The 21,609-nt window shown below is 43.7% G+C and overlaps 1 protein-coding gene across 2 annotated transcripts in view; it reads left to right on the plus strand.

Moving 5' to 3' along the window:
- Positions 1-21,609, plus strand: part of LOC126470504 (proton myo-inositol cotransporter-like) — a 500,775-nt gene that overhangs the window by 33,414 nt on the left and 445,752 nt on the right. The gene's annotated exons all lie outside the window — the stretch shown is intronic.

Below are 21,609 nucleotides of genomic sequence, written 5' to 3' on the forward strand. Positions count from 1 at the left end.
TCGGCCAGGCTTTTAATCTGTCTATCCACCGCATTGGTGGACGTCCTCTTTTTCTTCGGCCGTTGACTTTTCCCTCTGTGAGTGTTCTTTCCTTTGCCCCTTGCCTTCTGGCAGTGTGGCCAAAATACGTATTTCAGCTGATTTTGGTTGACGAGGATCGAGACTCTTGTTCTGATACCGAGCTGCCTCAGGATCTATGCATTAGTTAAATGCGCTGCCGATAGTGTTCGAGGTAATATTCTATTGCACCACATTTCAGAGCATCAATCCTGCTACGATCCGCCACCTTCATCGTCAAAGTTCATGCTGCATAGCTCACGGTAGGAAAGATTAAAGTTCGGACGAGGGTGAGCCTTATCTTGTCAGTGATGGAGGCGGCCTTCCAGATGCAAGCAAGTTTCCCTGTAGAATTTCTGGCAATCGGATTGCGCGTACGAATCTCAGGCCCGCAATCTCCAGTATCAGGAACGACACATACTAAACTCTCGAAGGGGCTGATGACCCCTTAGCCAGCCATTATTGTGTTGTAAGGTCTGTTACCAGTAGGGCAATCTACAGTCATCTTTTTGGCCTGTGTTGCCGATTTAAGGACCGTATTCTCTGCTTCGCTCGGCCATCCTTCGTATGATGGTTTCCAATTGATATTCGTCTGCTGTAATTTTCAGAGTGTCATCTCCATACCTGAAATTAATTTTTCTGCCGCTTATGCATGGGTGTCGTCATACCTCCTTCATAATGTGCTCACTATATGCATTGAGCAATAGGGCGACGGGGGGTGGTGGTGGGGGGGGGGGGGAGGGGAGAGAGAGAGAGAGAGAGTGTGCAACCTCGTCTCACTCTGACATTATTGTTCAAATCTTCCCGCAAATAAATGGTTGTTGGCTGCTTTGTAAGTGCCAGAGGTTTACAAAGTCCGTGCTAAATCTAAATGTATCCATCGTACGTCCAACCCTAAAGAAAAATTTTAAAATATATCTGACTCTGCTATCAAGCTTATAGAATGGCGCAATGCCGACCGGTCGTCATGTCATCCTCTGCCATGTAACATCGTTTGGATGAGGTATGGAGGGGCCTTGTCAGCACACCGCTCTGCTGGCAGTTATCTGCTTTCCAAATCTTGAAAGCCGGTACTTCACTCTAGGGTAACTCGTCATCTGGCATCACTAAGCTCAGTACACACCATTTCAGTCCTCACAAATCTCCGGCAGTACCAGAGATTGAATCTGGGTCCTCCACATGACAGAACTACATCCAACTCTACTACGATTATTACGCATTGTCCCTCACCAGTACGTGCCTGGCTCGGGATTCTAAGCATTCCTTTGTGGATGACCACTTAGTATAATAATCTTACAATACTAATTGACATAATATTATGTCGAAAATTCCGTCCTAGTAAGTATGTACTGCTGTGGAAGTTACACTTTGTCTTCATTATCAACTCGATTCGTTTATGGGAGGCATTAATTTTTGGTGTTTGACCAGCTCGTACAGTTTATGGCGCAGCGCACTAGCTTATGAGGCCACTGCACAACTGTGCTTGGTTGCCTGATATGGCCCGTAATGTCAACAGGTGCACTATATCTTGAGTAGGAACACTAATGAGTGTTCTAAGCCTGTCATTAATGCAAGGGAAAATGCTCCTCTTGGACATTCCAGTGCTCCTAGTGTATCATTGTGACTGCCATTATTCCAATCTTCGTATTCTTGCTATATCTGTGCTGTATCTGCAGATTCCAGTGATCTCATATACTCGACAGCACTGTGCCCCTTCTAGCCTTTTAAAGTTCCATGATAACTACTAAACATCTGAATATCCACTATGTACATCTTACCATTGTTCCTTGCCGCTACCGATGAATGGGTTGCATTGATAAGCTGATAGCAAAGCGAACAGTAACACTGAGGACAACTTTGTGGTATAACATTAAGACATACAGTGGAAAATTTCTAGTTGCAGATAGGCATAGACAATCGTTTACATTTTGACGGTTTCTTGTGTAACAGCTGTGACATTTTCAAAATAGTTATTTTCATTTACTTTATAATCATACTTTATAATCTATGGATTGTGGATGATTAGAATGATAGCGTATTTGCGAGCTGTAACAAGTAGGGAATTCGTCTCTGCTTTGATGGAACCTCCATCACATTGCGAGTAGCACTTAGTTATCATTGTAGCTCGTTGGAGCGGTACACCATAGCAAGAGTGTGGTTTCTAGGTGGTTTCCCACGCTCGCTTAAGCAAATACTTCGCTGGTTAGCCGGCCGCTGTGACCGAGCGGTTCTAGGCCCTTCAGTCTGAAACCGCGCGACCGCTACGGTCGCAGGTTCGAATCCTGCCTCGGGCATGGAAGTGTGAGACGTCCATAGGAGATTAGGTTTAAGTAGTTCTAAGTTCTAGGGAACTGATGACCTCAGATGTTAAGTCCCATAGTGCTCAGAGCCATTTGAACCATTTTGAACCTCCTGCACAGTCGAACCTTCACAGCTTCGTCGATGACAAACTCCTAATAGAGCGAAGCATGGTGGAAGATTTTTGTCATTAAAATTTTTTTCAGTGGTTGATAGTGAGTTTGTGGTCGCCAACTGATGACTTGTGTAGGTATCTATATGTAACGTGGCTTAGGTGTTCCCCGCGTGACCGCTACGGTCGCAGGTTCGAATCCTGCCTCGGGCATGGATGTGTGTGATGTCCTTAGATTAGTTAGGTTTAAGTAGTTCAAGTTCTAGGGGACTGATGACCTGCGAAGTTAAGTCCCATAGTGCTCAGAGCCATTTGAACCATTTTTTTAGGTGTCTCGTATAACGTTGGGATACAACGCGTAAACAGCTGCCGCTTTCACAAAACATACTGTATTTCCCAGTGTTCGAGGCATTTATTGGGCATAGTACATCCTTTCTCTACTTGGATGGTTTGATAATAGTTAAGACTGTCAGCTCCCAACGACGAAGGAAGTCGTCGAAATCTTGATATCGTTGAACGTAATGCGCCAAGAAAACCGCAGCAAATCGCAAGATTTTCTTCGCCAAAAACGATGTTTCCATGAAAATTTGTATGGATTTTCAGCAATCCCCGCCAGCTTCATGTTGACTAACTTTGTATGTGCGTATGACTATAGTCTTTCATCCATTTGGCATTTGTAGTCTTCTACGAATCGGATACGGTTTTGTCACTTTTCATTTAGCCCTTTAAGGAGTCACATCGTCTTCTGTAGTGTATGAATACGTTTAAACAACACAAGAAAATACTCTCCTTAAATTAGCGGTGCGAGTTGCATACGTTCATTATAGAGCCGTCCGTAAGTCCGTATTGATCTACGAACAACAGAGCGAGGAGCCCAATGTACCAATCTCGCTAAAGTTTCCTGCCATGGCCAGGGTACCTACATTACAGCGCTGCGTCATGTACTTGTAATTGTTCCAGACTTCCGCTCTCGGTACGGAATTCCGGTCACGCCGACGGGCGATTGAATAGTCATCAACGGCAGCGGCACGTTGATTAGGTAATCTGCCTGCTAATGACTTCTGAAATTCAAGCGGGCCAAATGGGAGAAAACACGTATCACGCATTTGCTTTAGGAGCTAAAGTCTTTCCAAATTATTTCGCCCACCGCTGCAAAAAAATTGAGCTAGGCTCAAATAGTATGAGGAATAACAGACATGGCTTATTATAAATAAAAGCGAAGACTGTCACGGGTGAAAGTCATGATAATAGAAGAATTAAAAAAAAAATTCCACTAAACACGGTTCTACAACCAAATATGCGGGTACGATCGAACACTGACTTCAGAATGGAAATATTGTGGTAGTTAACAGAAATTTGTTGGAAATGTCAAGTTTCCGATTAAATCACCAACTAATTTGGATCAAATTTAGCCGTTGACGCATGTTTGGGAATGTGATATCTGCACGGTAGACATCGGCGCATTTTGGTGCTGATGTAAGACATGTAATTCGTCCAGACGGATAGGTCGAGCAGGTCCTGTGCTCTTGTCTCCATCATCACCTGACCTCAATCTTCTGTTTCGGTCTGTCACACAAGTGAGGTGTGCAGCGCTCTCGTTGACAGTGTTGAGCGTTGAAGGACTTTAGAAGAATATTGCGCATTCTTCTCTATACTTAGATGTCTTATCTCCCTTCAAAGAGAAGTGCGGTGTTGTATCCGACAACACGTGAAACACCACTTTTAAGAGATACGCGTGTACCGTGCATTGTAACACGTAACATGCTGAGTAGAGTTGCACAGTACGTCATACTAAGTTAGGCCATGGATGAAATTTGAGCCCAGTTAGATGAGGACTTAATCGAAAAGTTTATGTTTGTACTAACTAGAACAATACTCTAAAGTGAGTAGTGTTTCGCAAGCACACATTTGCAATTACATCGCAAGTTGCTCGTTTCCTGACTCATATTTACTGCGACGTTTTTGCTTCTAATATAGTATACTTCACCGATGTCAGTTTCCTCTGTTAACTATGGACACTCCATATAGTATGTCTTCAGTTGCAAAAACAGCAAAATAGGTACTGATACTAAAAGGGGATAATGATAAATTGCTATTGTTCTCTCGTGCAGCCGCTGGAGGGACTGTGTGACCTAACCTGTTTAAAAGTGAAATGTCTGACGTCAGTTGTGGACAACAAAAACACAATTTTCTTGCTTAGATGTTTACATGCACAGTGCCACATATTCTGTACATTCTTTCACCGCTTAAGTTGTCTGTAATTAGAGATGATCAGTGAATGCTGTAAATAGGAGTTCCCGCGGAGTTCTGTAACTCCGCTTATCTTCCCTGCGAAGCAATCGGTGTCCAGAGGAAGGGAGGAAGCGGTCTTGTTGGCCGGAGTTAAGCCGGCCAGCGTACGCTAGGTGGAAATGACGAATACACTGCGTATCACAATTACAGGATCACTTTTTCGATATCCTGTAATTCTCCCGCATTGCGACGCATAGTTTTGAAAGTTGGCTCAACAATGTTCGCAAAAATCTTCTGTAACGTGGCAGAAGCATGCCTCCCTACGACGCCACCCTCGGGCTCGGCGACGCATCAAATAGCAGGATGTCGACACTTGCGAAAACAAACCATCATGTGAGGTGTCAGGTGGATTAACGGTGTCACGTTGGCACCCCAATTCTACCCAACACCACCGTGGACATGTACCACCATTGAAGATCGTCGCATTCCCTTCTTACCTACATTTCTCCCTTTCCTTTGATGCCTTCGCAGTGGAGGTCAGAAACGCCACACCCAGCGTTGAAATCACTCGGCTTTCTTACGTGTGGTCGTCAAAAAATTTCACACACACCACTGCTCAGAATCGACGCGAAAAGGGCTGAGGGGGCAGCGTAATGGGCGTCAATGGAACTACGCCGGCCTGTGTGGCCGAGCGGTTCTAGGCACTTCAGTCCGGAACCGCGCTGGTGCTGTGATCGCAGGTTCGAATCCTGCCTCGGGCATGGATGTGTGTGATGTCCTTAGGTTAGTTAGGTTTAAGTAGTTCTAAGTTCTAGGGGACTGATGACCTCAGATGTTAAGTCCCATAGTGCTTACAGCCATTTCAACCATGTTTTTGATGGAACCACCCCTTCCCTTGGGGATTGATACCCACACATTTCGCGCTCGAAAACATTTCGCAGCCCGATGAGCAATAGAACGAAGTTTCTGACCACCTTTGACACTATTGGCGTCAAACGGAGGGATCAACCCTTCTCCAAGGATGTCGTGGGCTTGCAACCCTACTGAAACTGATCGCTCCCCTTTAGAGTGTAGTTCTACAGAATTTTTGCTCTGGTGTGCGGGGTGGCACCATTGCGGACTGTTCAAAACTATTCGACAAAATTCGAAAGTGATCCGAAGCAGCAAAGAGTGTTACTGATTTTTCAGCCCTCCTGTTTCGCGCTCTGCTGTTGCGTGATGACAAGGGGAAGGGGGCGGATGCGATATACACACGTGTGATAACCCAGTTCGCAAACACCCACGGCGCCACCCGCTCATCTGTGGTGAGCTCCTGAACCCTTTCAGACCTGATTTTTTTTTTCTCTAAAGGACTGAAAATTTTTATTTATGTGGTAATGCTCTCAGATGATTTTTTACTGATTTTAGATGTAAGATGTATACAAAATATGGCACCGTTTTCAAAAAATAACAATATTCAATTACACAGTGGAATATAGCCAACCAACCACATTCGTGAATTCTGGTGGTCACGAGCTGCTGCGCACTGCTACGTTGACTAGCTGATATTCTCGTAGTGATGGCCAACAGTTGGCAGTACTTGGGCATGATGAAAAGGTTGAACATTCACAAATGTGTACGTCAGGTATCCATTGGGAAAAATACTTCTGTTGGAGCTAAGACACAGTAAAAGTTAGTGTACACAATTGTTTCCAGAGGGTCTGAAAGGGTTAAAAATGTACCTGTACAGCCAAAACCCGTGACGAGAGAGTCCTAATAGCTTGCGGGCGGGCTACGCTGCTGCTCTTGCGCCTGCTAGTAGGCTGTCTGGAATCCGAGGGGTGTGGTAGGGGTTGCCGGTCAGCAATAGCCTAAGACATCGTAAAAGGTTGTTTCGGTTCAGGTATATTTTTAAAGTGCTATAGGAAGGCGGGTGGATGCCACGGAGGGTGTGGTCGAACTGATAGGGTCGTAGAAGAACCCTTTGCCGTTTTATTGACGCATGTGTCAATGTCGCACACCTCCGTATTTGGTTTTGAACGGTCTCTAGTGGTTCCACAGTGTACGCCACAGCAAAAATTACGGTCGCACCGCACTCCAAATGGGTGCGATCACGTTCAGTGTGGTTGCTGCCCCACGGTGTCCTAACAGAAGTGTTAAAGTGTCTGGGAGGTGTCGGCAGTGTCAAAGAATGTCGTCCTGCAGCTTATCGCACTGCGAACTGACGTTTCAGGAAGCGAAATGCGTGAGAACTAACGCCCCAAGGAACGTGGTAGTTTCATTGACGCCCTTTATGGCGCCCCTCAAGGCTTTTCGTGTTGATTCTGATTGGCGATGTGTCCGAAAGGTTTCCCTCGGCCATCCTACTGCTGGGCGTCGTGGTTCTGACCTCCATCGCGGAGGTGTCAAGGAAGTTACTTGGTTGAATGTGGCTAAGAGGGGGTTTGAGGACCTTCCCATCCTGTGACACTTACACGGTGCCGTCGGGCAGAATTGTGGTGAAATATGATGCCAATGTGACATCATTAACCCACCTTACACTTCACATGAACTGTTTGTGAAAGGTTCAAAGAAAACTTGAGTTTGATTTCAAACATGTACCCGACTCACACGATTATACTTTGTGGTGAATTCAATTTACCCTCGAAATGTGGGCGAAAATACATGTTTAATTCCGGAGGTACGCATAAAACATCATCCGAAATCGAGCTAAACGCATTCTCTTAATATTATTTCGAGCAATGAGTTCATAAGCCCACGCGAATGGTAAACAGTTGTGAAAACACACTTGCCGTCTTAGCAACAAATAATCTTGAGTTAATAACGAGCATCAAAACGGATACAAGGATTAGTGAACACAGATTGAGCGAGATTGAATATTGTAATCCCCATCCGGCCGCGGTGGTCTTGCGGTTCTAGGCGCTCAGTCCGGAACCGCGCGACTGCTACGGTCGCAGGTTCGAATCCTGCCTCGGGCATGGATGTGTGTGATGTCCTTAGGTTGGTTAGGTTTAAGTAGTTCTGAGTTCTAGGGGACTGATGACCACGGATGTTAAGTCCCATAGTGCTCAGAGCCATTTGTAATCCCCAAATACTCAAAAATAAGCGTAAAATGTACCTATTCAAAAAAAGCAGATAAAAATTCACTTGACGCCTTTCTTAGAGACAATCTCCACTCCTTCCAAATTATTAATATAAGTGTAGACCAGATGTGGCTTTAATTCAAAGGAATAGTATCGGCAGCAATTGAGATATTTATACCAAATAAATTAACAAACGACCGAACTGATCCTCCTTGGTACACAAAACGGGTCAGAACACTGTTGCAGAAACAACGAAACAAACATGCCAAATTTAAACAGACTCAAAATACCCAAAATTGGCGATCTTTTACAGAAGCTCGAAATTTAGCGCGGACTTCAATGCAAGATACTTATCATAATTTCCACAATGAAACTTCGTCTCGAAATCGGGCAGAAAATCCGAAGAGATTCTGGTCGTATGTGAAGTATGTTAGCGGCAAGAAGCAATCAATGCCTTCTCTGCGCGATAGCAATGGAGATACTATCGAAGACAGTGTTGCTAAAGCAGAGTAACTAAACACAGCCTTCTGAAATGGCTTCACAATAGAAGATGAAGTAAATATTACAAAATTCGAATAAAGAACAGCTGCCAACATGAATAATATAGAAGTAAATATCCTCGGAGTAGCGAAGCAACTTAAATCACTTAATAAAAGCAAGTCTTCTTGTCCAGACTGTATACCAATGAGGTTTCTTTCTGAGTATGCTGATGGAATAGCTTCATACTTAACAATCATATACAACCGTTCGACCGAGCGAGGTGGCGCAGTCGTTAGCACACTGGACTCGCATTCGAGAGGACGACGGTTCAATCCCGCGTCCGGCGATCCTGAAGCAGGTTTTCCATAAATCGCTTCAGGCAAATGCCGGGATGGTTCCGTTGAAAGGGCACGGCCGACATCTTCCCCGTCCTTCACTTATCTGATGAGACCGATGATCTCACTGTCTGGTCTCCTCCCCAAAACAACCCACCCACAACCGTTCGCTCGACGAAAGATCCGTACCCAAAGACTGGAAAGTTGCACAGGTCGGACCAATATTCATGAAAGGTAGTAGGAGTAATCCACTTAATTACAGGCCCATATTATTAACGTCAGTATGCAGCAGGATTTTGGAAGATATATTGTGTTCGAACATATGAATCATCTCGAAAAAAACGATCTAGTGACACATAGTCAACATGGATTTAGAAAACATCGTTCTTGTGAAACACAAATAGCTCTTTATTCGCATGAAGTGTCAAGTGCTATTGACAAGGGAATTCAGATCGATTCCGTATTTTTGGAAAGCTTTTGACACTGTACCACACAAGCGGCTTGTAGTGACATTGCGTGCCTGTAGAATATCGTCTCAGTTATGCAACATTTTTTTTTCATGCTGTTTAAAGCGTCGCCCAACCCGTGGGTGACGTCGCAGGGCGCCACGCTTTTGCATCATTATAGAGGAAGGTTGTAGTCACTTGCGAACCAAATTTCAAACTTACGCGTCACAATGGGAAACAATTACAGGGTTTCGAAAAAGTGAGCCTTTAATTGTGCTGCGCGGTGTAAATGGAGCAAGCTGCATCTGTTCAGTGCAAGGGGAAGTGCGTAGAAAAAGTGGGGTGGTTGTCGACGGTGAAGAGAGGCATGGCACTGGTGAAGTGCAGCGAGGCGCTCGCAAGGCAATCTATGTCCGGGCCAGCCTCCCTGGGGGATCACTGGGAAGAGGAAACACTGCCCCTACCCTCGGGGACCCTGGCTGCGGGCCGCTCGCCGTTTGCACGCTCCATTTCCTCACCTGCCGTGAAACATCGCTCCCGCAAAACAAGGCACGTATTTGTCATTCTTCCCTTAAAACTTGTTAATTATAATTCTGTTTTATTGAGATTCTCGGCCTGCGTAGTTTCGTCTGGGATTTTTTTTTTAGTAAGCGAATTTACATTATTTTTTTGTCATCTCATCTCATGTTACGTCATGTAACTTCCTGTCATGTCACGTGATATCATGTCAGTATAGCAATTAAAGCAAGTTCATTCAAGAGAAAAATGTAGGCTTCAAACATCTGGCGGGTGAAGGCGGCGGCTCTAGATTTGCAGCAAGTAGGGAATATATGTGTTTGGCGTGCTTTCGACGATGAGAGATCATGAAGAGCTGGAGCTCAAGTAAGGATTGAGGAACGGTGGGGGAGGAAATGGGACGTATCGTTTCCAAAGGAATCATGCTAACATTTGCCTTAAGCGATTAACGGAACCACGGAACGCCGAAATCTGAACGGCCAACGTCGAAATTGAACACTCTTCCTCCCGGTTGCTAGTTGCAAAGGGCGTGAAACCCCGCAATTTTGTTTTTAGCCAAATTCCGCCCGTTGCTCAACACTGTGTGACCGAGCGAGGTGGCGCAGTGGTACGAGCTTATATGGATTTCAACCATCTTCAACATTTGGCGCATTTGCTTACAGACGTGGTTCATGACTGAAGTGCAGATCGGTCTCAACTCGGTATTCTAGGAAATGTACATTTCACTGGTAAGTTGACGGATCCGTATTCTGCAAGTTTCAAAGACAAATAATCTCCATCTCCGAAACCAACAATGAGCTGGAGACTGGTAAATTCTTCCACGGACAGCACAGACAATTACATGTTATTTTACGACTCTCTACCAACCAACCCACGTGCTGCGTTCGGTTGTTCGTTATGAAGTACGAGGAAATTACAAACACGGGCTTCACACCTATTTCTGATACCTCATACTGCTTAAAATATTCATTTGTAGCCATTAAATTAGTGTCCTATGCGCCTTTATAATTATTATTGGCTAACGTTGCGAGGCGATATGAACTAGAGCGAGCACATAAGTCAGTAGTAGGGAAGGCGAACGGTCGACTTCAGTTTATTGGAAGAATGCTAGGAAACTGTAGCTCATCTATAATGGAGACCGCTTATCTAACGACAGTGCGGCCCATTCTTGAACATTACTGGAGCGTTCGGGATCTCCAGCAGGTTTGATTAAAGGAAGACATGGAAGCATTTCGGAGGGGTGCTGCTAGAATTATTACTGGCGGGTTTGATCAACACGGAAATTCTCCACGAACTCAAATGGGAATTCCTGGAGGGAAGATGATTTTCTTTTCGCGGAATGCTACTGAGAAAATTTAGAGAATCCACATTTACAGCTGACTGCAGAATGATTCTGCTGCCGCCAACTTAAATTTCGCTTAAGGACACCTAACGCAAGATTGGAGAAATTAGGGCTCTTACGGAAGTGTATAGACATTTTTTCTTTGGTCTATTTCCTAGTGGAACAAGAAAGAGAATGAGTAGTAGTGGTGTAAGGTACCATCCGCCAAGTACCTTGTGGTAGCTTGCAGAGTACGAATGTGACTGCCTAGTTAAAGCAATGCGAGGATGCTCTTTTATCCCGCAATGACATGGCTACTGCGCTTAATGGGCAGAAGGCGGCACCTTTTCTGCTGGTGACTTGATACCAGTTAGACGCTGTTGACCCAGGGAGCCTGCATTATGTGAGCCCGGGACGCTAGGGTGCTCCAGATGAATCACAGAGCATTACACTGCTGTCTGGCCTCGGCCTTCTTATACATACCACGGAGGTGCACAACTGCCTGCTTACGAACGTACCCTCTGTTTCTTCCTATTGAAGGGGCAGCCTGTTACAATGTAAGGCGATAAAAAGGTTGGATATCTTTTTAGTGTTTCGGAGAATCCGTCCAACTTGAGAGATCTGAACTGACAGTCATTCCGCCCTTTGCGGAAGTGGGGATGTAACATAAGCTTCCACATTGAGTCTTTAGCTCTGCAACGGAGTGTCAGCTGTTGCGAAACATCCTGCCAGATCAAAACTGTGTGTCCGACCGCGACTCTTACCAATAAGAGCATCATCCGAGAAAGGCAAGATTCCGGTTTCGTTTCCTGGCCAAGCACACAGTTTTAATTCTCCAGGATGTACGATGTGACTTAACCTAGCTACTGTACTCAGTGTTACTTCATTTTACAAGATTTGACTTTCCATCGACTAACTCATCAGCAATGACTCACACATTCATACCTGACTAGTAGTACATCATGTATCTATTGCGGCTGCTATCTTGCCTGTTGAGGGGAAAGTCCGCAAAAACGAAATTTCTACTGTCGAGTCCGAAAGCAAATGTTTTTATCAGATTGGAAAGCATCATGACTGATACAGGGGTTACTGACCGCAAGGTTGTTGCAGCGAGAGGGAATAGCGTAACACCCAAACCCACCAAAAATGAACGCAAAATTTATCTATTTAAAAAGGCAGTTAAAAATTCGATTGACGCCTTCCTAAGAGACAGTCTCCATTACTTCCGAACCAACTATGAGATTATAGACCGGAAGTAGCTTAAATTCAAAGAAGTCGTACTGTCAGCTCTTGATAAATTTGTACCAAACATATTAATAAAGAGACGGAACCGATCCTCCATGGTACACAAACTAGTTCAGAACACTATTTCAGAATATTATTTCAGAATCGACAAAAAGGCATGCCAAATTTAAAGAATACAAAATCCCGAAGATTGGCAAAGTTTTACAGAAACTCGAAATTTAGTGCAGATTTCAGTATGAGATGCTTTTAATAACTCCCACTGTGACACTGTCTAGAACTGTGACAGAAACTCCAAACAGATCCTGGTCGTGTGTAAAGTACACCAGCGGCAAGACCCAATCAATCGCTCCACTGCGCGATAGCGATGATAATTTTATTGATGACAGCGCCACTAAGGCGTAGTTAGTAAATACGGTTTTCCGAAATTCCTTCAACAAAGAAGACGAACTAAATATTCCAGAATTCGAATCGAGAACTGCTGCCAACATGAATAACTCGATAGATATCGTCAGTATAGTTAAGCAGCTCAAATGGGACAAGTCTTCCGGATAAGACTGTATAACAGTTAGATTCCTTTCAGAGAATACTGATAAAACAGCTCGATTCCTATCAGTCTTGCAGAACCGCTCGTTCGACGAAAGATCCGTACCGAAACAGTGGAAAGCTGCATAGGTCAGAGCTGTACACAAGAACGGAAATGAGTATTCCGCCGAATTGCAGACTCCTATCACTGACGCCGATTTGCTGTAGGATTTAGGAACATAGACTGTGTTCGAACATTTTACCTCGAAGAAACTGACTGTTTACACATAGTCAGCACAGTTTCAGAAAATATCTTCCTTGTGCAACACAACTAGCTCTTCATTCTTGGGAAGTAATGAGTGATATCAATATGGGCTCTCAGATTGATTCCACATTTCTGGATTTCCAGAAGGCTTTCGCTACCGTTCCTCACAAGCGGCTTCTCATCAGATAACATGCATGACTATAGAATATAGTCTCAGTTGTGCGACTACAATCCTGATTTGCCTCTTAAATTGTTTGCAGATGATTCTTTCACATACCGCGGAATGCTTAGTAGATGCAACAAATCTACCAGAGAGACTGCCGACACACACTTTTCCGTTCTCTGCTAGAGTATTGGTGTGCGGTATGGTATCCTTCACAGATAGGATCGACAGGACATCGAGGAAGTTCAAAGGAAAGCAGAGAGAGAGAGAGAGAGAGAGAGAGAGAGAGAGAGAGAGAGAGAGAGAGAGAGAGAGAGAGAGAGAGAGGCGGGGGGGGGGGGGGGAGGGGGGGGACTCTATGATAAGCTAGTTGGGGTAGCAATCATTAAAACCAAGGCGTTTATGGATGCGGCAAGATCTTTCACGATATTACTATCTCTAACTTTATTTTCCGAATGCGAAAATAATTTGTTGATGTCCACTTACACAAGGAGAAATGATCATCGTAATAAAAGGAGAAATCAGAGCTCGCACTGAGAGAGATTTAAGTGTTCGTTTAGTCTGCGCGCTGTTAGAGATGGTAACGCTAAAGAAATAGAATGAAAGTGGTTAGAAAACCCTGTGCTAGATACTAAATTGTGAATTGCAGAGTAGTCATGTAGATCTATATTCAGAACACTAACGATTATGCGAGAAATAGGGAAAAAGCAACCTTTGTGCTGTTCTTGTTGGAACGTCAGTGACGGCAAGTTTTCTACCAGGAACATATTGAAGGAGGTGATAAAGTGGCGTGGCAAAGCTGTGGGCTTGTAATAGTGTCCAAATTTCAATCTAGCAGTCTTTACGCTTCCCACTGGGGGCCGAACAGCGCAATAACGCAGGGTTCGGTGTGGGGCGGCGGTGGGGTGAGTGGATTGCTGTAAGCTGTTGTGGGGTTGTTAACCACTGAGGGATACAGGGGGGACGAAGCCTCTACGTCGTTTCTAGGTCCCCAGTTCCACACAAATATGGTTTAAAAGGGCGCCTGTCACTCGGAATTGAATGTACGTCGACCGACCTCTCCGTAGAGGGACAGCTTCATAGCTAGTCATCTCACACGCCGTCTTGTCAGTTTGTGCACTTCCTTGTTATATAATTGAATTGACATGCCTTTCACATTCATGTCTAGCACTCCGAGAGTGCGCAACGGAAGTGTTAAAATAAGTGACGCACGTGTTCAACCGCTTGTAAATAACGTTGAGAGATGCATGGAAATGTCTTCCACAGTTCTAAGCTCCTGTTTCTGAATATTTAATTTCCCTCTTCACTGAGTTCAGAGTATTACTAATGGTTGGCTATAAGCCAAATATGGAAATGGGTAACCTTTTGGATGAGCATCGTGTACGTTGATATGCTCCATTTCGCAAAAACCTGTCAAGTTGTGAATGCATGCCATCTGTGTGGAAAGTTTATCGCGTTCGTTTGAGATGGTTTTCCATGTTATTTTTGTCGCACTATGTTTCCTCGAAGTAATAGATGTCCTTACAATACGCGTGACTTATTTCGCAGAAGTCAGGATATTTTTCTTTCTTGCGATACTTGCGAACATGCGTAGTTGTTAACGCAACCTGGTAAGCCTCGAACGCGGCTTTAGAGGCTATGACGAAGAAAGCTGGGATATTTTTAATTCCCCTCTTGTTTAGCCATCTGCCTCCTTAAATTCATTTTTTAGTGTTCTTAACTAATTACCATTTACGCACCTGAATATAATCTGCATTTTCATAAAAGAGAAAGGTTGACCATCATTTTAAAGAATATAACACCAGATCTAATTTTGTGCTTAGTTTTATGTGTGTAATTAATTTTCTAATTTATTTCAAATATTCCTAGTTAGTATCTTCTGTTATAGGGCGAAAGTCTATTGTTGATGTATAAACAAATATAAATTCTGTAATAATTATAAACATTTGGAGGACGAAATATTAGCAGACTTAAAGTGTCTATTTGGCTCTAGTCGGAAACATGTTAGCATAGCCAGTCCTTCATTAATTCCAAAGTAATTAACAGTTTTGTCAAAAGTATTGTTTGCGTAACTACGTATGTTAATTTCACGATTTAAACAAATAATTCGGCTGAATTCTTGCAGTAGAAGAAACTGTTAAAAATAACCAATTTTTCGATGTATTCCGTTAATATAATGAGTTAACTTTTAATTGTACTTTCTGTAAATTAACTTCGAACAATGTGTAGTTTCAGTACCGATTATTGTGATATATAAGGGCGCGATTTTTTGTCACGAGACAGTCAGTCCATGGTCGAGTTTCAGACGAGTAACCTGTGCTGGTTAAAACAACAACAATGCTTCAATTTAACTGTGAAATAAGTGTTAAACAATTAGGCCGCGTGTAAAAACCAATGACAGGGACAGCTCCATACGTACTTGATTATTCTTCAAGAACTGTGGACTCTGTGGTTATGTTTTTTCTGCTCGTAGCTGTTCAACAGTCTAGCAGTATGGGGAGTTCCGCCCGCAAACTATTAATAAGGCTTTTTTCAAGTTAAACAATAGTCTACTGGCCATATGACACTGTATTATTGGGGGTTGTGAACAGTGAAATCAAAGTACTATGAATCACAACTGTGCACTTTTCGGCTACATAATTTGCAATAGTCAGTGTCGGAAACCACAACCCATTTTTTCAGCCAGTGTAGCAACGCAGTACGTCGACACAGAGAACAGCAATCAACAAACGATTTTTTCAGCCAGTGTAGCAACGCAGTACGTCGACACAGAGAACAGCAATCAACAAACGAAGAATCAAAAGCAGGTGGGACCGCCACAAGGCGGTACTAAGCCGTGTATGAGCCACAAACGTTGTCCGTTCTTTTTAAAATTTGTGGTCGGCTGTGAATTATGACCGCTATCACAAAATTTGAAATGAACATTGCATGGTTTTATCTTTTGTAGTAATATAGTTAGGAGAACAGATAAATTTTATTTCTGGTCGTCTTTCTTTCCGTTACTGAACAAGCCAGCTGCTATAGTTTAGATATGGTCTTCATTGGCTCAGCTGTACTGAATAATAGGCGCCTTAAGGTTTGCTATAGCTTGCTTTGATTATTAACGTACAACGTTTTCTGAGAAAACTATTCCACTGAAATGAGAACCTTCACTTTCTTTTTAACAATATATTTTGCGTCTCATCAGTGGTGTGTTCGAAAGTATCATCAAGCCCCCGCCATCTAGCCGATTTTACGTGTAGTGTCTAATGACGACATGTTGTTGGTTAGAGAAATACTAAGCCATAAACAAAGTAAGGTTCAAAAAATGGTTCAAATGGCTCTAAGCACTATGGGACTTAACATCTGAGGTCATTAGTCCCCTAGACTTAGAACTACTGAAACCTAACTAACCTAAGGACATCACACACATCCATGCCCGAGGCCTGCGACCGTAGTAGTCACGCGGTTCCGGACTGAAGCGCCTAGAACCGCTTGGCCACCGCGGCCGGCAAACAAAGTAAGGGAATACTGTATATACCCATTAGCTTTCATTTTGCCATGGCTTCTCATTTCACAACAAAATATTCTCACGTCACCCGGACATTGGTAATCTCTCATAAATTACGTATGATACAGAAACAACGATTTATTTCTGTTTAATACACGTTACTTTTTAGTGTACAGAAATACATAATGCCTTTTCGATGAAATTATCACTTTTTAACGTATATTAAGAATCGAGGGTATAGCTCTCGTTAATGTTAACCACTGGAATTGCGGGAAATATTGTCGCTGTAAAGTTTTAGTGGTGTTCGCGATGTTCACGTGCTAAGTAGAGATGAAAGTGCGTTGCGCTGCCAACATTGCCTGTTACTTTTGGCACTTCCCCGTTTTTCTTTCCGGTACATGTCTGCAAACATTAATAAGCATCATATGTCTATACTTCGTTATTACGGAGCCATCAATGCCAGCAAGGAAAAAAATAAAAAACCTCGGTAGATAAAAATTTGAGTGAACTGATCATACACCGAAGTACGCGCTCTTCTGTTGTAGTGTCACCTACCGAAGATCTTGTTTAAATATTTTGACGAGCTTTGGAAAGTTAGGATCGTTCTTGTTACGTAGGCTAACATGATGCGCAGCTTAAGTGCAAGGGTCAGCATTGCCATAGTCGTAGGCCTGAAGTAAGATTAACACGATGGAAAAAAAAAGCAGCCAAAGTTGCAGATTTCACTATCATTTACTTGATGTGCGGTTTCTGGTTGGGGCCCATCTTCAGATCGTCCTGCAGGACAGAAAACCAAAATTACTATAATGTACAATACAGTTATTACCAAAATATTGACTGCACGTCAGAAATACAGAACATATTGTTTCAAGTTATACGTGCCAGATTGTCAAAATGGTATTTTCCAAAATATAAAAACCACGTCAGGGTACTTTATACGTATAACGAAGTGCAAATGAACAGTTCCAGAGCGCACAGATAACTGGCAATCTCTTTTCCTGCTGCCGTAAGGCATCTTGACATGGTTTTTATATTTCTGGTTCAAATGGCTCTGAGCACTATGGGACTTAACATCTATGGTCATCAGTCCCCTAGAACTTAGAACTACTTAAACCTAACTAACCTAAAGACATCACACAACACCCAGTCATCACGAGGCAGAGAAAATCCCTGACCCTGCCGGGAATCGAACCCGGGAACCCGGGTGTGGGAAGCGAGAACGCTACCGCACGACCACGAGCTGCGGACTATATTTCTGGGAAATACCATTTTAACTATATGGTACGTATATCTTGAAACGATACGTTCCGTATTTTTGTCGTGCTCTCAGTAATTTGGTAACAGTTCTATTGTACATGATTATAACTTCGGTTTTCTGTCCTGTAGGATGATTTGAAAATTGGTCCCTATTATTTTGTTGTACTGATTAACGCAAGTTACTGCCCTGCAATTACTCCAGCGTGCTGGAAGTTTGTCCTGAAGTAAGACTGTCGTGTGACGTGTTCAAGGTTGACTGAACGTCCTGAAACACCGGCGTTGTACAAAGTACCTCAAAGCTTCAGGATCAAAATTATGCAGATCGTAGAGGATCAGGTACTGAGTGCTTCAGTGCAAGGAACTAATGACAGAGAAAAATAGTTCCGTTTGGTAACATAAACAACTTAAGCTCATAGCAACTAGTCAAAATGACGACGGTCGGTCTCAGAATGGAGCTCTGGGTTCAAAATAATTTTGCTCCACTGCTTGCACACAGTATTTGTGATAGGGGCGTAAATGCTACGTCACCAGTACTATCTTTTCTGTTTTCTTAGAAGTGTCCACTTCACGCGCATGTTGAAGGACCCTTATAGGTGAATCTTCCCACAGTTTCAGTAACGAGTAATTCCCCCATCTTCAACAACCATTCATGATCTGTAAACGGTGGTGATCTCCACCGTGAACACTTCAGACACTGTGAATTGTTTTTAAGATAGTGCTATCAACGCTGATTCGGCAGGCATTTATTAGTTACGAAACGTAAACCGTTTACAAGCACGTGCTATTTCAAGATCTCGTACCGCTTGAAATATTCTTTCCGACCATTGGTTTTTAATTCTGTCGCCTATGTGTAATCCTTGTAGACGCTTCAATATACTGCGCAGAGCCACCCAATAATACGGTTAAAGTACGTAGTCTGAGTGTGTTCGTCAAGCACGAGGAATTAAGAGCGTGATGTAAACAGTTTGTGCCGCGTTGTCACCCACTGGGATGGGATTAATAAAAGTAGTGCCCCAGCTCCTGTTTGCTGTCCATCTTCGTCACCTCTTTATTAAGCGCAGGCTCGTCAAATATTTCGAATGGAGCCCCGTGCCCTCTCGTCAGACACTGTGAATTACATAGGTCGCACGCCGTCTCCTCGGTGAACGTACGGCTAGAGGAAAACCTTGTTTTATTAGTGCTCTCTTTAAAGTTCAACGAAATAATCGATGCCATCACATGTGGTCGTCTTGAGTAAGAACTGTCGCCAACCCTTTGATTTGAAACATGACAGTGCTTCAGTAGGCGTGGTTCTGTTTGATATGCTCTTGCCTCCTCCGATCTCTCGATCGACTACCCAGTCATTTATAAATAGACTTAAACTTCAACGTGGGTTCAAAAAAGTAGTGTAACTTAGCATTTTTCGCAAATGTAAATCATTGTCAGAGGCGGAAAGAGCGGTAAGTGACAGAAGTACGTAGTTCCAAATCCAACTAGGGATTTTGCGCCGGATGTAAGGATATGCAGTGTAGCACTTCCACACGTCGCCACATTTCCCTTTGCCCTTGCGACAGAGGGGACAGGAAGAGTAGTGGCGTAAAGTTTCTGATAACCAGTCCTGTCGCCAATGTCTTGGATTAAATTCCAAACCTCTTCGCAGTGTGTCGTAAAGTGAGGGCATGCGACATTGTGGTTGGTAGTCCACCTGTCCGCCGGATGGTGACATTAAGCATCATCACGTCCAACGTGAACACACACACACACACACACACACACACACACACACACACACAGGAAGCGAGCGGGTTGAAGACTCTTCACATCATAAAGGGATATGACGACAAGTGTGAATATTGCTGAAATGCTGTGTAGGCGCTGTGGTGGACAGAATAATGATGGGACAGATGACTGATCCATCCTACAAGAGACAAGAGGTATGGGGGTTCTTAAACTGATGGCAGCACTGTGACGTCGCCACGAAGCAACAACTGCAGGTGTACCCAGTGTTCAATCGTGGGTCGGATCGGTGATGATTAGTCGTGAGACCGTGTGTATGTCTTGCATGAGAGATGTTCAATTGAACAAACCATTGTGTCCATGAACACCAACATGCTGCATACATTCACCCATCCAGAATAAACAGATATGCTGTGTGGGGGTACTGCGACAGTGCCCGTGCGGCTGTGACAGAATACCAGAAACGTGTCCCTGACGGCGAACCCCCTTTGCCAGGGTATTTTCCAGGGTTTATCAAACATTACGATAGTCCAGAACATTGCCCAGTGTACACGTAACATCAGAACGTGAGACCATCCAGACGGTTGAGGAAAGGGAATACGTTATTGCAATGGTACAATGGAGTTCCCACCACCTCTACACAGCACATTAGCCGTCAGCTAGATATTCCACGAATGCGAGTGTGGCGTACGTTACATTTTGAGCGCTTATACTCCTTCCATTGGCAGCCTGTGCAATATGTGCATTCAGTTGCTTCAGTAAATAGATAACAATTTCGTGAATGGTTAGCTGTATACAGAGACGGCGTGCAGTACACTTTATTTACAGACGAGGCTACAGTTACACGCAGTGGTATCATGAACATTCGCAGTTATCATACACGGACGATGGAGAACCCACATGTTACTAGATTTCAAGTCAGATTCTCAGTGAATATCTCGTGCGGTATGATTGAAGACCTGGTAATAGGGTAGTTTTTTTCCGATAGGCTGTGACAAAGCTGGTCCACTGTTTGTTGTTACAAGGATTTAAATTACTGTACTCCTTCTGCGTGGTACTTGATTAGGGTGTTTTAGATTCACAAAGAAGTACATCGTTTTAGTTCTCTGCACAGGCCTCTTTTAACGTTATAGGCATAACATTCTCTTATTACACTATTACAATAAACATATATATATGCAACTTCCTTCGATTTTTAACCGCACAAGATTGGTCATGAAGACTAGTTTCTCTTAAATACTGCCCGCGGTCTGAGGCGCCATGTCACGGATTGCACGGCCCCTTCCGCCGGAGGTTAGAGTTCTCCCTCAGGAATGGGTGTGTGTGTTATACTTAGCATAAATTAGTTTAGGTAGGGACCGATGACCTCAGCAGTTTGGTCTCTTAGGAATTCACACGCATTTGAACATTCTTTCTTAAACACTTGCCGGTCACTTCCTCCCCCGATATTTCCTTAACTTCAAAAACGTGGTTACTGTTTTGAGGATCTGTGCCTTTCTTTATAGAAGAAGACCTGAAGTACGAGTCCAATTTTAGATTCTGGAAGCCAACATAAATTAAGATTGTGGTATGGAACGCCATACCCAAGACATGTCCTGGAATGCAGCTACCCTCTCGCTCTCTCATTAATAGTTTTCCGCTCGCGCAGTTCAAGGCGTTCTCAGTCACAAATGCTGAATTCGCACGCCTCCCAGTATCTGCCGGCAAATCACAGTCGCCTATTACGCAGAAACTATTCCATTCGTCATAGTGGCAGGAGCTCTGACGCGCCCCCCCCCCTTCCCCCCCGCCCCTCACACATTCAGTGGAGCTATCTGTAAGCCACCTGTCCGTGAGTGTACACATTACGCTTTATCTGTGGCATGTAGTACAATCCGTTAGCACCACGGGGAGCCACGTTATTTTAGCACCGGTAAGGCACTTCAGGAGGGACACTTAACGTTAGCATTTTCCTCGATGCACACTGTTTTTGAGCGGTGAATCAGATTACATATGTTCAACGTGCTAAAATTACGCCGCGACATTCATAAGGGTCCTTCTGAGTCAAATCTGAAGTGACTTTCAGTATTTATAAGATAGCTTAATTTATTTG

The sequence above is a fragment of the Schistocerca serialis genome, chromosome 3, assembly GCF_023864345.2.
Source record: "Schistocerca serialis cubense isolate TAMUIC-IGC-003099 chromosome 3, iqSchSeri2.2, whole genome shotgun sequence".
Taxonomy (NCBI): domain Eukaryota; kingdom Metazoa; phylum Arthropoda; class Insecta; order Orthoptera; family Acrididae; genus Schistocerca; species Schistocerca serialis.